Source organism: Anas acuta, chromosome 4, assembly GCF_963932015.1.
Source record: "Anas acuta chromosome 4, bAnaAcu1.1, whole genome shotgun sequence".
Lineage (NCBI taxonomy): Eukaryota > Metazoa > Chordata > Aves > Anseriformes > Anatidae > Anas > Anas acuta.
The window spans coordinates 50,187,565-50,202,991 of record NC_088982.1 but is presented as its reverse complement, the minus strand read 5'-3'; the positions used below and the strand labels follow the sequence as shown (position 1 = coordinate 50,202,991).

General features: G+C 42.7%; 1 protein-coding gene across 9 annotated transcripts in view; it reads right to left on the bottom strand.

Moving 5' to 3' along the window:
- The window catches only part of PALLD (palladin, cytoskeletal associated protein), a 193,411-nt gene that overhangs the window by 62,492 nt on the left and 115,492 nt on the right, over positions 1 to 15,427 (bottom strand). The window contains exon 1 of one of the 9 annotated variants that reach the window (XM_068681197.1): positions 6,101 to 6,267. The exons of 7 other annotated variants lie outside the window; for them this stretch is intronic. The gene's annotated coding sequence lies outside the window, so the exon portion shown is untranslated. Of the gene's footprint in view, positions 1 to 6,100; positions 6,268 to 15,427 lie in introns of those variants that run through there. One more of the 9 variants, XM_068681198.1, reaches the window with a different exon arrangement.

The following is a 15,427-nucleotide window of genomic DNA, read 5'->3' as shown; positions in this document are numbered from 1 at the left end:
AACATCTGTAGCTGTGCACCAACACTTCTGTCAGTGTGGATATCAATACTTCCTCTACGATTTCTTTATGCAGTTATGGGTTTAAGCACCTCAGAGTTGCACAAAAGCAAATGGCATCACCTTACAACAGACTCACCATCTGAGTAGCTCATGCTTTCATTAAAATCCCTGAAAGTTTTGTCAGGAAACGCAGATTACACACAAATGGATAGTGCATGGAAGTGCCCAATCCACACAATATTGTGACCGCCTGCAAGACTTTCAGAACTTCACTTAGACTACAAAAGATCACTAGATCTTTGGTCACTGCAGCCACAAATCATGGTGCTCTTCAGAAACCTTCAAACACTGACAAGAAAGGCTTTATATGCAGAGCCAAATTAAGTACAATGAGGTGGGCTGGAAGAAATACAGTACCACTGGGTTTCTGTGCAAGGAAACTCTCCTTTAATTTGTGCAAAACTTTCTATGTTGCCTTGGTGAACCTGCTCTGCTAGCTAGAGCTGGACTTATTAAAATTGTTCTGCACTTTAATACCTGCTTTAAACAAGTCATCCTCATGAGTCAGACACAGGTTTTTACTCATGCTGTATATGGGGACACACACACATATATATATATATTCATGCACTGTTACATAGATGTGCACACAGAAACAGATTTTCATCATCTCCCATCACAAAAAGGATCCTCATTACCTGTTGTCTGAAGTCAGAAGCTTGCATTTTACATACATCTGTATGTACAAACACACATCATCTTTGAAACAGAGCTAAAAGAAACAACTCTGTTTCTAGGGACTACTTCTGTCCTGTGATTCAGCCTGTACAGAATAATGAATTGAGCCGAGGATTAGAAGTTACAAAAGGCAATGAAATCCAACTACAAAAAGAACATGATGAGCATTTTTAAGGAAAAGTCTTCCAAGTTGTGAGTAAGGTGCAAAGATGGGTAGGAGCAAGCCCAATGTAAAGCCTGGCCTGAATACAGCAGGTTGGCTCTCCTGAGAAAAGTTGCTGTAACATGTGCAGGTCCTGATTTAAACCAGATTTCTGCATTTGGTGCAGCCGGAGAACTGGGGTCATGCTTCTCAAATGGTTCTGTGGCAGAAGAGTTGTAGTTGGACTAGATGATCTCTGAAGGTCCCTTCCAACCGAACAATTCAATACTAAGAATAACAAAAAAGCAAAGTATTCCATAATCTTCTTCTATTCACTATAGCCTAGGCAGGAGCTCATAATGAAGTTTCTCCAGACCAGCAGATATTGTGTGCATGCGTTTCTTGCTCTCCAAAGTGGATTCTTCTTCATCATAGGAGAGGAATTCTTTTTAAATTTCAATTAAAAAAATTAAATCCAGCTGTTGGAATCTTCATCTGAATTCAATGCTTTCACAGCAAAGTTCAGTCGCTTTCTTGTAAATGCAAAAATTAAACCAATCCTGCCCGAGACAGTAGAAGCAAGGAGTTAAATGCTGATGTTGTAAACTTAATTCCATGTGTTGTCCCGTTATTCACATGCATGCCTCAGGTACTGTGTTCTGCTCATGTGTACAGCAGCATACCAAGAAAGAACATCATCTTCCACTCTGAATTTGATGGATTTGGTTAGTTGGAAAAAAAAGTTGACATCACTAAAACAGATTTTTGTGTGTTAATCTATTTTTACATTTCAGCCTGGAAAATAAATGTAATCATGCTGCCAATGAAAACCAAAAATATCTTTTCCTCTACATTTCTGCTGGCTGACACATCATGTCTGCAAGTAAGTGTCTTTCTCTAGAAAGCCCTTGCTTCACAGAAAACCACTGGGACAAATGAAACGTGCCACCTTATGAACAGGTACCAAAATTTGGATACTCCAGCTATGCAGAATAGCAGCTCCTGACACACAGACTCAACTCTTCAAGCAAGTAACTCTTGCGTGTTTTTCAGGCTGAAGTATGAACTCAAGTTCACATTGCTGCTTCCTGCCTGAAACAATCAGTGGTGAACCATGATGAAATGTAAGGTTGGGTTCTTCAGAAAGAAGTGGTTTCTTCTCCTTCTGTGTCTTAAGACAGCACATATAATACAGATTACCTTCTGAAACTGGTAACAACCAAAATCCTACATCCATTTCCAGGGGGCGGGGGGAGAGAAGCATTCTTTGGAGGCAGGAAGGAGTAAAATTCCCAGACTCAAAAGAATGCACTGGGAAGGACTGGAACGAAGCCTAAATAATTGCTACCAACGGACAGTTTTAGGACAATGCCATGTTCTACAAGTTGATCTAATTTAATCAAAGATTTCTTACTCAAACCATCCCTGGATGTGCACACTATTTGGCTCATCTCATGCGGATGCACCATGCAGAAAAAGGCCTAGCAATAAACTGAGCCCACTGCATTTTTATTTGTTTATTTAAACAAACACTGTTTATCTTAAACTCCTTCCCTCTGTGGAAGGGGAAAGTGCTGGGGAGTGCCATACACAATACATCAGTTACAATCACTTTCTGCTTCAATAAAGGAAATACAAACTTCCCGTCTTGGCAAACACTTGAATGCCTTGAGCAGGTGTGAGAATGACCGTGTTAAGTGTCTAGACAGTAATGTGAAGGAAAAATATTTCCTAAGTTTCCTATGCGTGCTTATCCAGAAAGTATAGCTCAGATATGTAAAAAGAACTGCATTAATTATAGGTTATCCTTCTACAATATACATTGTAGCACAGAGAGCATTCTTTTTCTTTTTTTTTTTTTTAATTATATGAAGTCTGCGATGTTAAACTATCTGTAAAGCTCCAGGAAGTTCTGATACTCGCGGTCACAAAAGCCTGTCCTCTTCGCTTTGTGCAGAATGAGAGGTTAAAATGAGTCTTCCAGGCATACTATGACTCGTCTAGTAATTAGGCTGTATATCCTTGCTACTTCTTCCAAATGTGCGTGTTACCGCTACGATGCGTTCTCAGTGCTGAGAACTCCGTGCTCAGTATTGCAGAATGGGAGCTTCACTCCAACGGGTGATGATTATTACATAATCTAGCACTGAAATGCTATCCGTTAAGACTATGGGAATATTTCCAAGATGGAGAATGATGGATGAATAACAAATTCCATAGGCATATTTTGATTAAAGAATATTCCCAGGATAAAAGATTTCCAGCCAAAGATTATGTTACCAAGAATACATGGGACTAACAGTTAGTTAATATGTTTTACATTACTCTGACATTTTTATTGGGAAAATAAGCATTTTAGGGTCACCAACTCTTCTAAGGTCAGAAAAGGTCCAGTAGATACCCAAGTATTTAGAACACTTCTTTCTTGGAGAGTGAACAGCAAATGGAAAGGCATATGACAGTAACAGAAGGCAATTTGTATGGCAATTATGTAACTAGTAATACATAAGGTTATCCTCCTCTTTCAGACAGTTTCTTCTCACTGCACCCCATGTATTTCTCTTATCTACACATTTTCATCCTAGGTATTTGGCTCTCCAAAACAAAGGTTTTTAATCTTTGTGTCTTCTGTGTCTACGGGAAATGGTGCTATACGCACAGAGAACACCTATATACAGGACATCACGCTGCTTGACATCTACTCTGCTTGCAGGCACAGGGGTTTGCATTAACGTTGGCACGAATAAAATCACAAGGCAGCTACTTAGGACAAAGTTGGCCGAGGAAGTCATTTGCTGTTTGAAGAGTGCAATAATTTCCCATCAAGTGAATGGTTTTCACAAACCACATCAGTTTACTTTGCCCAGCTGAGAATCAGGCGAGGCGATTCTCTCACCAATTGTTTTGAAGCACAGCAATAGAAAAATTTTTTTTACAGGACAGAAAGAAACAATTCCCCATTTAAGTGGGATGACCAGCATCCCATCCCACAGGTCTGTTCCAGCTAGACTGCTCCCTCTTTCTTCCAGTGCCCAGAGCCCAACAGCTGAACATTACTCATCGAATTTACCACTGCGTCCTTACAGAAATGGAGGCATGCTGTTCTAACATAGCTAACATAGCTCTTAGAAATGGCTGCTTTAGTCATTCCGACCACAAAGCGGATCACAAAGCTGCAACCCTGCTCCTATTTGTGGAGAGATTGGTTTCTCCTGCCCTACACAGCCACCATGCAAGCTCAATACATTCTTCAGTGCAGAGCAGAGAATACTGAGCTGCTTTTCTTCTGCCTAGAACTGTAGATCTGTCCTATGCTGCCTAAACTAGACAACAATTGTTTTAGAATAACATTTTGCAAATATTTGTGTGTTCCAATCATCATAGTCTCTGCAAAGAGAAAGCCATAGTCCTGGGCTAGTCAAAATTAATCAGTCCACAGTAACAGGCGCATGAGTGACCAGCAGGATGAGCTTGACCAGGACATATGTAACTGTCCGAGTCTTACAAAGAAAGAGAAACAAAAAACAGTTTGAAGATCCTAAAGAATTTTCTAGGACTTCATTAAGTAGAAGAACAGAAAAACACGCATCTACTGCAGTGTTTTCTAATGGTATCTTGACTGGTCAGACTACTTATTGTTACTTAAAACACACTTTAAACTTGCAGAACAGTTTTTCACTGAGGGGGGAAAAAAAAAAAAAAAAAACTTCTTGGCATTCATACTGCCAAGAAACCATTACCACACATCCATCATCCTGATTTTAGGAAATCTTTTATGGCAGATTGCAGTATATGGTGACTCTTGGCAAATTCTGACTATGTGATGTATGCTTTCTTCTATCTCAAAGACGAGAGAAATGGTTTTTATCCAAATGAGACACTTCTAATTCCAACAAAATCCTACCTGCATATTTTTAAGAGTGTCAAACTCTGTAAGAACATCTGTACACATCCTACCCCATCTTGCCAGTTTCTTTTAGTCAGACACATTGCCCCCACCTTTTCCCAAAGGGTTTCTCTGTCTGGCCAGGAAAATTAGTACCAGAATATTATTTTACAGACAGTCCTTCCAGGTTTTGTTCCCCATCCAAAAACAGGATGCAACAGAGTCTCTCTTCGAATTCTGTCCTTACAAGTATTTGTCTCTTTCGCATAGTGAAGCGGTTTAGATACGATCAGCGAACAAGGGCTGAGAGCCACTTCACTCTGTATATGTTTTTTCCATGCTCTCGTTATCAGTTATATATCTTAATCCTTGTATGTCTGGTATGCACTGTGAATCACAGGATGCCTGGAAACTGCTGGGCTTCCTGTAGAACATCCCCAAAACTTTCCTCACCCCAGCACTCCTGTGGATTTTGGTGCACACAGACTTGCGAGTGGACACAAAACTTTCCATATAATAAATAATGCATCCTATGGAGTTAACTTCACAAATCTAGGGTTTGGTCCCAAGAACTGTGGTTTCAGTTCAATACAGCCACAGAATATCGTGGAAAAACGGTTTCTTGACCTCAAAGCCTAACGCAACGTAGGATGCGCCCGCTCCTATTTTTAGCTGTGTGCTCTGCAGTGCCATATTCCTTCATATAAGGCTGATCCAAATGTTCCAGCAGCAGACGTTGGTTTCTCCTTGATAGCCAACGCATATCTCTGCTTTCCAAGTTTCTGTAAACACATCATTATAAGGAAGGCCAGTCTTACTTTTCCCAGCCTTCTTTCTAATTATGCGCCTGCTGCCAGGAAACTTTCGCCTTTTTTTTTTTTTTTTTCGGTCTTCGCTACTAAAATTTAAACAACTGACTGGTATGGACTTGGAAAAGAAAAAAAAAAAAAAAAAAAAAAAACACCACAAGATGTGCTCGGCAGTTCCAGCTCTAAGCCCCTCAGTCCCCAGGTGCCGCCGGGTCCCCCCCCGCGCTCAGCTACATCCATCTGCCCGCAGAGCTGGCTGCGGGAGCCGTCCCGGGTCACCAGCACGCCTCCCTCTCCCCGTGAGCTCCTCAGGAAGCCCCCTCAGCGTTTCCTTGGCTCTGGGCGAAATCCGGGCTGGGGGCAGCACCGGGGCTGCTGCCGGAGCTCCCCGCGGCTCCCTCAGGGGCTGGCACCCGAGGTGGCTCCGCGCTGCCCGGCGCCGCCACACAAAGCCCGGCTCGGCGGCTCCGGGCAGCCGCGGCGACGCCTCCCGCCCCGTCCCATCCCGCCCCGTCCCGTCCTTACCTCGGGGCGCCCGGGGCTCGCCTGGCATGGCCCGGCCCGGCCCGGCGCGGCTGGGCTCGGCTCGGCGGGGCTCGGCTCGGCGCGGCTGGGCGGGCAGCGGGCAGGTAGGGGCGCTAAATAGGGCGGGCCCGGCGGCGAGCGGAGCCTCGGCCCGAGCTCCGCGGCGGCCGCTTCACGTTAAGAGTCCCGGGGCGGGAGGGAGGCGGGACCCGGCCGCCGGCGGCAGCCCCAGCCCCAGCCCTGCCCCTGCGGCCGGCAGGACCCCCTCCCGCGGGGCTTCCCGGCCCTTGCCCCCAGCGGGCCCGGGGCTCGCCTCAGGGCTCTGGCTTCTGGGCGCAGGCGAAGCCCCCGCGGTTCCCGCCTCGCCTGTGGCGCCGTGAGGGAAGGGGGTGCCGGCACGGCCCGGTGGGCAGCTGGGGCTCAAACTGGCCTTAAAGCTTCTCAGTGCTTGCTGCTCTGGCACAGTAATGCTCACACCACCCCTCCTCAAGGCCTGGGGCTTTCGGGTTAAGCTGAATTCAAAACTTTTTTCCTCAGAAAAGCCGTATCACCCTCAGACACCTACTTTGCAAGCAGCCCCCGAGCCTCCTTGCCAGTCAGGGAGCAGCACCAGAGCTCAGAAGGCATTCACTATGTGCTACAAAAGCATGCCACTTCGCAGTTTAATCACACAAATCCACCCCGAGTGCCAAACACAGACTTTAAACACATTGATTACTATTGTGTGTTCCACTAAACATGTCTTTTGAAGCCAGATACCTCGGTGCGTTTCCCCCCCCTACAAGCATATGAAGACCAAAGAACAGATTTCTCTTGCTGGTTCACACCCTTCCCATTAGAATCCACTTGGGCAGGATCCACTGCTTTCTTATTACATGGCAACACCAGTTTTATAAGGGAGCAAAGAACACAACAAATCATCAGCAAGATCTACTTGAAGATGTACATGAAGCAAAACAGACAAGCTCAAAGATAGACCTAAAAAACTTAAATCCTCAAATCCACTGTTAATCCACAGAGGTAATCGGTGATATCACCTGAATTTTCCTCAATATGGACAGCAAAAAAGTGTACAAACAGGAACGTATTAAAGACCTTGGACAATGCTTAAAAGACTTAGGGCAGTTGAAAGCAAGGGTGCTCCTCTTTTATCAGCTCCACTTTCCAAACAGTGTGTATTGTAGTCCAGCTCCAGATGCCCAGAACTTGTTGGACTTACACAACAGCATCATCGTAACTATTGTTCTCCTTCTGGAACAAACCCACAAGATAAGCAAGACTGACACCCAAGACATTTCACTCTATGGTGGATGATGCTTCTGCACCGAAACTGCTCTTGCTTACTGAAACCCCTTTACCCCTTTTCTTTACCCTGTCCTCTTTAGGGCTCAACAACTCAATGCACCTCACTTGACCACTCCAGCATGCAGCAGAGGAATGCTGCCAACTAGGAAAAGGGGAGGGCGAATAAAGCATCTTGCAGCTGCTAGAGCAAAAGGTGACAGGCCAGATCCTGGCAGTGACAAAACTGCCACTGCGCTAGTACTGTGTTTCTAGTTCTGGTTAGGGGAAGAAGCATGGTAACTCATACATATAGTTTTAAGATAGCATAAAGGTAAAAAGAGTATCAGTCATCACTAGTCAGGTCTTTATATGATTTGGGGTAAGTATACTGCCTACAGATAGCATTTTATCTAGCAAGCAGAACACAATTCAGCCAATCATGGCTGTAGATAATCTAACACACATAACAAAGAACTGACTGACATACCGTAGGAAAAGCATAGCATAGAAAAAGAGTAACTGGACTTCTTATCTCTTTACTGCTCCTTCTCCTTTGTATTTGCTTATAAGTGAATTGATATTAAAATATCTGAGCTCTCCAATATTTTTTCTTCTGTCAGAGCTCTTACGTTGCACATATTTTGCACATCTGTTGCAAGAATTTGGGAAAAGAATTCTATGTCTATGCATATATGCTCATGTTCACTTCATGGGGATGGAAGATGAAAGCAAAAAGACAGCTTGTGCACATCAGCTTAGCTTGAGACACTTGCTCTGCTGTGACTCCACAAGCATAACTGGGCATGGAAAGTACGAATGAAGCTCAACTTTCTGGGAACCAAGTATGAGGCACAATGGGAGATAAAGATCCAAAGAGAAAGGAAACAAAAACATATGCTTAACTTAAAACTTAATATGATCTGTGATTCCTTCTTGTAAACAACTTTGCCTATCATTCCACTTCCATGAACATTTGCTTCTAGTTTAAGAAGTTTCCAAAATCTGTAGAGAATGTCTTGCAAACTAAAATGAGGGAATTAATTTACGCATAAAAGGTGATTGCATACAACTCTAATGAAGTCCTGATATTTAAATGAAACATTAAAACAAACAATTTTTGAAAAAGATGCAGTAAAATCAAAAGAAACAATAACTAATTTCTATGAATGAATGGAGGTAATGGTAAATGCCATTAGTAAAACAGGGAAAACAGGTAAACCCCAAACTGACCGAACAGAAGTAATTTTTTTTTTTCCCAACATTGATTCAAACCTTGAGGATCCTCACAAAATAAAGATGTCAGTTTACACAATTCCATGAAAAAGCAGATTGATATAACTGGTTCAATTTCACATGAAGTTGTAACATTGCTGGTTGAGTACTTACGGTGTAATGATCTATATTAAGTACGATTGAAGTTTGTTCTGCAGGAAAGCCAAGTTATTTAAACAACTTTTTTTCACATAGATATAGTGTTTTCTGCACAGGAAACTCAAGCTCATTCTGAGTTAAATCACTTTTTCTTTTTGCTGAACTTACTTTTCTTTTTGAAATGGGTTGAGAAAAACATTAAGTGGGGAGACAGTTTTTATACCCCCTTTTAGACTAAATGGAAATAGTGTTGTTTAAAGCATGAAAACTAGAAAGGATGACTTCAGGAAAAAAAAAAAAAGTCTTACACAAAGTAATTACATCCAGCAATCTGAGAGAAGACAAATGAAGATAAAATATTTCAGTGGACTTCTCAAGAGAAGAATACTACAGAATAATACATGGTATTTAAATGTAATCTTTTTGCTTGCCCTTTATCTTCAGTAAAAGAAGTACATTTTTAAACCATGTATATACACTGTCATTCACAATAGCTAGTTTCCAGGACACTACACTACAAATAATTACGTATTTTATTTTATTTTTTTTTCTGTTTGCCTACTTGTTCTTTCTTCATGGTGACATGCAAAATTTTAACATCTTAGCTGTTTAATAAAGATGTGTTAAAAGCTACCCTGGAGAGTGCACTTTCTAATCAGGCCAGTTAAGAACAGATCTCAGATATTTTAAATCAAGACAGGATGTTTTCAAAAAGAAAACAAAATATAACAACAATTCTGAGGTGTAGGAAGATATTATGAGTGAGATTCAAATGGTATTTTCTACATGGGGGAGATGCATGGCACAAGATTCCTTCAGTCTTAAAAAGTGGAAATTAATTCAAGAATACAGACATGCCTGTAAATCAACCCAAGGAGTATTCAGCTAGCCACAGTGGAGTTTTGCATCACATTACAGTTCAGATGTTGTTAAGCTCAAATGAAAATGGCAGTAACAGACTCTGAAGGACTAGAAGAGGGAAGTGGAAGAGTTCACAAGCATTCAACTGATTCATATGCAGCTGACTGATTTCAGTGATTTATGTAGCCAATTCAGCAATCTCCTTGTTTTTCTTACATAAAGGAACTGCATCCCATTTACACTAGCCATGCAAAATAAGCCCTGACATGCCAACTATTGTGAATTTTCAACCTTTTATTAAAAAACGACCAAACAAAAACAAACCACAAAATTTCCCAATAAAATTACATCTCCTCCCATACTGTCCTTGACAACATTTAAAAGCTTTGCACGGGGACTACTAAAACATGAGAAGGACACTTTTTTTTTTTTCCCTGAATGCATAAGATTTTGTGATATCTTTAGAAGACCAGAATGCAAAGTTATGCTTTCCTAAATACAAAAAGAACAAACTATACCTCTGAAATGGCAATTGACCAACACGTACCAGTCCAAACTATTTAGCACTATTTCAAAAGTCTCCTGAATCCTACATTACAAACATCCTGGACTTGCTAACCTTTCTGGCGTTGGCAGACACTGAGGTGGTAACCGAAGTACTTTGCTTGGTGCTATTTCCTGTTGCTGAAATTTGCAGTGCCTGAACTAGAAACACCAAGTTGTTTGCAGCTTTTGTTTTTCTTAGCACTGCTAGAAAACAAAACATAACTGTGTGTTAGAAGAAAGATTACCTGAGCAAACATTTTCCATCACTTTCAACTCTGCAGATACATGTCATCAAAGTTGTGTTTTACAGAAAGGAGATCAGAGCCAGAGCCTACTTTCAAAAGTAAGTAATACTGCAAAGTCTTGGATCTAATAGTACATGATTCAACCAAAACTAGAGAGGGCCTTTTCCTCAACTTCTAAATATACTTAGAGGAAAACAAAAATTAAACATTTCTATTGCAGAGACACTTTTCACAAGAAGGCAGTTATCACTCTGATGGACATAAACATACACATATGCATAGATACATGGTGATGAACTGACTCATGCACAAGGCTTCTTTGTTATAATATGGATTACTTCATCTTTTGGACTAAATCAGCGAAGGCCTTCAGGGCAAAGAATTGTTTAGATGATATTGATTAGACTTACTGTGCAACCCCTATGACAGCATGAAGAAAATGCTGGGTCTACTACACAGGTGCTAGCTAGCAAGGACCCAGAGCAGCGATGACTGAACACGTGCATAGAGAAGCCAAGCATCCCAATGGCTTCCTTCAGGTACTGAGACACTTGAGGTACCCCAGCTTTCAGTCTTCTTTGACTGTGAGTAATCCTGAAGAGTTTCCTGGCCTACACAACTATGGGTAGAGCATGCTGATGAACTCTGGAAATAACTACTGATAACAAAATACAAGCTGGAAAACAACTCACTACTCAAACTCACAAGGATCTGTATCTGTGTTAAGGTGCCAGCTTCACTAACCCTGCAAAGGAGAACCACTTGGTTTCTGTCCAGTTTCTTTTCTCTCCCAAGTTATGCAGCTGATTCTGCTCAGTGTTTGCTCCCAACTTGCAGCTTTTGCTTGTACTTTAATCCTCCCTCACTCTGCTATGCTTTTCAGATTCTCTATTTTTAATTCATGAGGAAAATTGTAATATATTCTTCTGTTTCAATCAGCATATTGGGATCAAAAACTAAATAACCTTGCCTCAGGCTTACCCTCTGTGGTTTCTTTAGTATTGCCTTTATGATTTCTTCTTTAGTTCTTAGTAAATTTGGCACAACACGCTTCATCTGGGATACTAATGTCGTATTTGTAAGCACCACTGTGGATCTCTGACTGGTCTACCTACACTTCAGACAGTAATCATTAGGACACTTACAAGCTTATAGAAAGTCACAGGTGCTTAAAGAGACCTGAATGTCACCCGGACATCTAATTCCCAGTTCCCAACTCAGACCTCAGCACCACATTCTCTTCTTTAATAGTCCTGATATGGTAATATTGAGTGTTATATCTTTCCATTAGTCACACTGCAGTAACTTACAGCTGCTGTAATTGGGAGGCCTGTCAGGAAAGATAAAAAAGCTGTTTCTTCAGAGTCAGGCTTCACCCACAATATTTAAAACACTTTTCAGTAGCAGTTTAGGAGCTGATCTAGTCACAATTTCAAGATCTAGGCATAACTTACTTCCTTTCATCAGGGTGTCATGCTCATAGCGCTACAATGGTTTGCTGTAGAGGCTGTGAATTTAAGACATTCTACTGCAAACATTTTGAAAACAGAGCAAAGCGGGCCAGCATGTTAAACAGTACAGCTCAGGTCTGTGCCCACAGCTATTTAGTTTCCTCTGCTGTAGCTTTCACACAGCCAGCCGAGATCACAGCTGCACCTTCATCGACTGAATGCTTCTGTTGTGTTCATTCTTCCTGCCCTGAGTAAGTCTGAAGTGAAATGGCATGCTGTCTTTTTTTTCCTTCTGGGACTAAGACCTTTTAAATTCAGCCCATATAAGTAGGAGAAAAAAAAAAGTCCCAAAACACCAAAACAGAGGGGATTAGGATCACAGGGTGTGGATTCCATACCTATGCACAAAATGGTAGCCTGCTTGCATTTCTGACATTCCAGAACATTTTCCATCCGGTCATTTTGCTATGAAAGTTATTTTCTGTCAGAACTGTCTAGATTGTGTGTGTGTGTATGTTCTCATTATGTTCTCATTTTCTACCTTTCTTTTTCTTACTACTGATCTCAACTATGAAACCTGTCGGTGTCTCAGGGATGCACAGGTACCTTTCCAGATGAATCTGTAAGCGTTCAACACTGTACTAGCCAAAACTCACCACAAGTTTTTTTTTTTTTTTTTTTCCTAACTCCGGCAGAGGACTCACTTATCTCCAGGCTGCTGCACGAGGGGGCTGCCGAAGAGCCCTCCTCCACAAACAGCACTCGATAAAGCTCTTTCGGAAAGACGAGCGCACAAGTCCCGCACCGCCCGAGCCCCTCAGCCTTGCTGGCAGGGGATGACAGGAGCCTGGAGCCTCGCTCCCCCGCGCTTACCCCTTGGCTCCGGAGCGGCTCCCGCAGCTCGCAGCCCGCCTCCCTCCCGCTGCTATTGTGAAACCCTCCGGCTCCCGCTGCCATATTTGGCGCCGGGGACCGCTCTTTGTCCGCCTCAGCCCCCCCCGGGCCGCGCCGCCCCCGGCTGGGCCGCGGCCCGGCCCCAGCCGCCTCCCCGCCCGGGCCGCGTTGGCCGCCGCCATGCCCATGTAAGGCGCCGCTGCCCCGCCGGGCCGGGCCCTCAGCGCCGCCCCCGGGGCCCCCGCTGCGGCCCTCAGCGAGCCCCGGGGTGCTCCGGGAGCTGCTCCCGGCGGCGAGATGGGAGGGAGAAGTCGTCGTGCTTCTCCCTGTGCCCCGGGACAGGCTGCAGCACGCCGGTCCCTGCTGCTGGCTGCGGAGAGGGAGGGATCCCTGAACAGCGCTGCCTGCTTTTCCTTCTGTTTTTGTTGAAAGAAAGCAAACAGGACTAGATCTCCTCTCAGAATACACCTAAGCTCTGTTGAGCTGTAGTATAAAGAACAGCTTATCTGCTGGGAGTACGTGTAAACTCACTACATTTCCACTGCTTGGCACCTAGCAGCACATCAGGGAGTCACCAGAAGGAATTTACAGTCCCACTGCCCATGTGCACACCAGGCCAACTGCAAGCAAGGAATCACAGGTTCATACACTTTAAAAGTGCCATACTATTCACTGTGCATTTTATTCACATCATCTAGATTTAATCTTGTTCAAGTAAGATGTCGTGGACATCTCTGTGATAGTCTTTTTTTTTAAAAAAAAAAAAAAAAAAAAAAAAAAAAAGAAATACCAAGGAATCCCCCATGAAGTGCTTACTTTCTTTACATGGAAACATGAAAATGATAACATTTCAGGAGAATGTTTACTGAATATGTCTACAGTGACAACTGAAATAAAATGAATATGCAGAGATATTTCTGCCCCTGCGAATTATTGAGCTGCGACTCCTTAAAAGGAATACCCTCCACCAGTAATGATTCAAAATTAGTAAAAGTCTTGTGAGCCCTCTCTCAGGCAGCATGACAAGAAACAGTATTTTGCAACAAATTAAAGAAGTAGCAGCTAAACTTCTGACTTCCCAATTCTGTTTGAGAGTCTGGAAGCGTGCCCATACTTCTCAGTGAGATTCCTCAGTATTAAGATGGGAAAAGACGTCCTTAAGCAATGCTGACTGTTCTTGCACTATTGCAGGCTCCCGTGGATGTTTGGGTGAAGCAGAAAACAAGGAGCAGACAGGATCAGAGAGAGACTGCATTAAGTCACTGATGTACAAGGCAACAGTGACTGCTCCTGGGCACAAGTGCCTGAAAAAATAATTAGGGAGAGTACAAAGGTACAATTATAACCACTTTCCTGTAACACTCCTTCAGCTGCACCCAACACATTGAGCTAGTTATGTTTTCCGCTCCACAGAAAACCAACTCTGGTATTTTTATATTGCATTCTTGCCCTAAATAGAGGCCTGGACAAGCTTGTTTGCTTGTGAGAAACTCTCAAGCTAGAAAAATTTAAGGAAGCAGCTTCATAAGAATAGCAGAATACGAAATATATTGACCATATCATATTTACATTACATAAACTACCATGCTAAAATTCAGCTCAAAAACAACAACAAAACACCACCTTAAAGAAAAATATAGAGCCTACAAAGAAAAGGAACAACTTAACAGAACTATCCAGCCAAATCTCCTAGTTTCAAATTATTTGTTTCTAGATGAATTTAGTTTAAACATTCATAAATGACAAAAATGATAGCATTAAAATAAAAGAAAAAATATCAATAATAATTATAATAAAAATAATAAGTTAAGCAAAAGTCATAAGGACATACAATTGTAAAAACAACAAACCAAAATGGAATGACTCCTAAACTCATCCCCTCCATTCCTGAAGGCTACAGTAGCACTGGTTTATTTCCGACCAACTCTATCATTTCCAGCAGGTGTTCGGGCTGCTGACAAATAACTCGCTGCTGATTCTGCAAACAATTTATTGTCCACTCCCTGTCATCTGACATCAGTTCTTGTGAACGGAACAAATGACACCAGAATGGATATGGTCAGGGCAGAAGGACATCCTCTGACCTCTGAGGTGCTGTTCTATGTTTGTTCTTTTGCTCATGATACATTTCACTTGTGCAAACAACAAAATTATGTCTCTGCTGAATGAGGAACTTGCGATGCCCTTGAGAAAGCTATATAGGAACTACAATAAATGCATACAAAAGCTTAGGCCTCTGCTCTTGAAGATGAAAAGGATGATCTCCCAGCTGTCTGGGAGTTACTCAAGTTATTTTCAGTGACAATTCCAGACCCCTCTCCATCTCATCATCAAACAGGTTTCAAGGTACGGGTTTTCTCTCTCTAAATACTCTGTGTAGTTAGATTACTACGATTTGCCTCAGTGGCAATGTTCCAGCCAGTAGAGCGCATGCGTTCCCCCATGCCATCTTCTCATCCTGGTAGCTGCCAATTTGTGCACGCACAACCTAATCTTTCCTTCTCCCCCCAGTGAACCCACTCTTGTAAACTACTCCGCTGCACACAGTAAATCACCAGGTGCAGCTAGACTGAGATGTGGCAACAGCTTCCCTGAGGGCTTGGAATGCTGCCCTTGGAAAACTGAACTGCATCGCTGGCCCACCTGCACCTCAGCTGGGGTGTGCTCTGACAGGC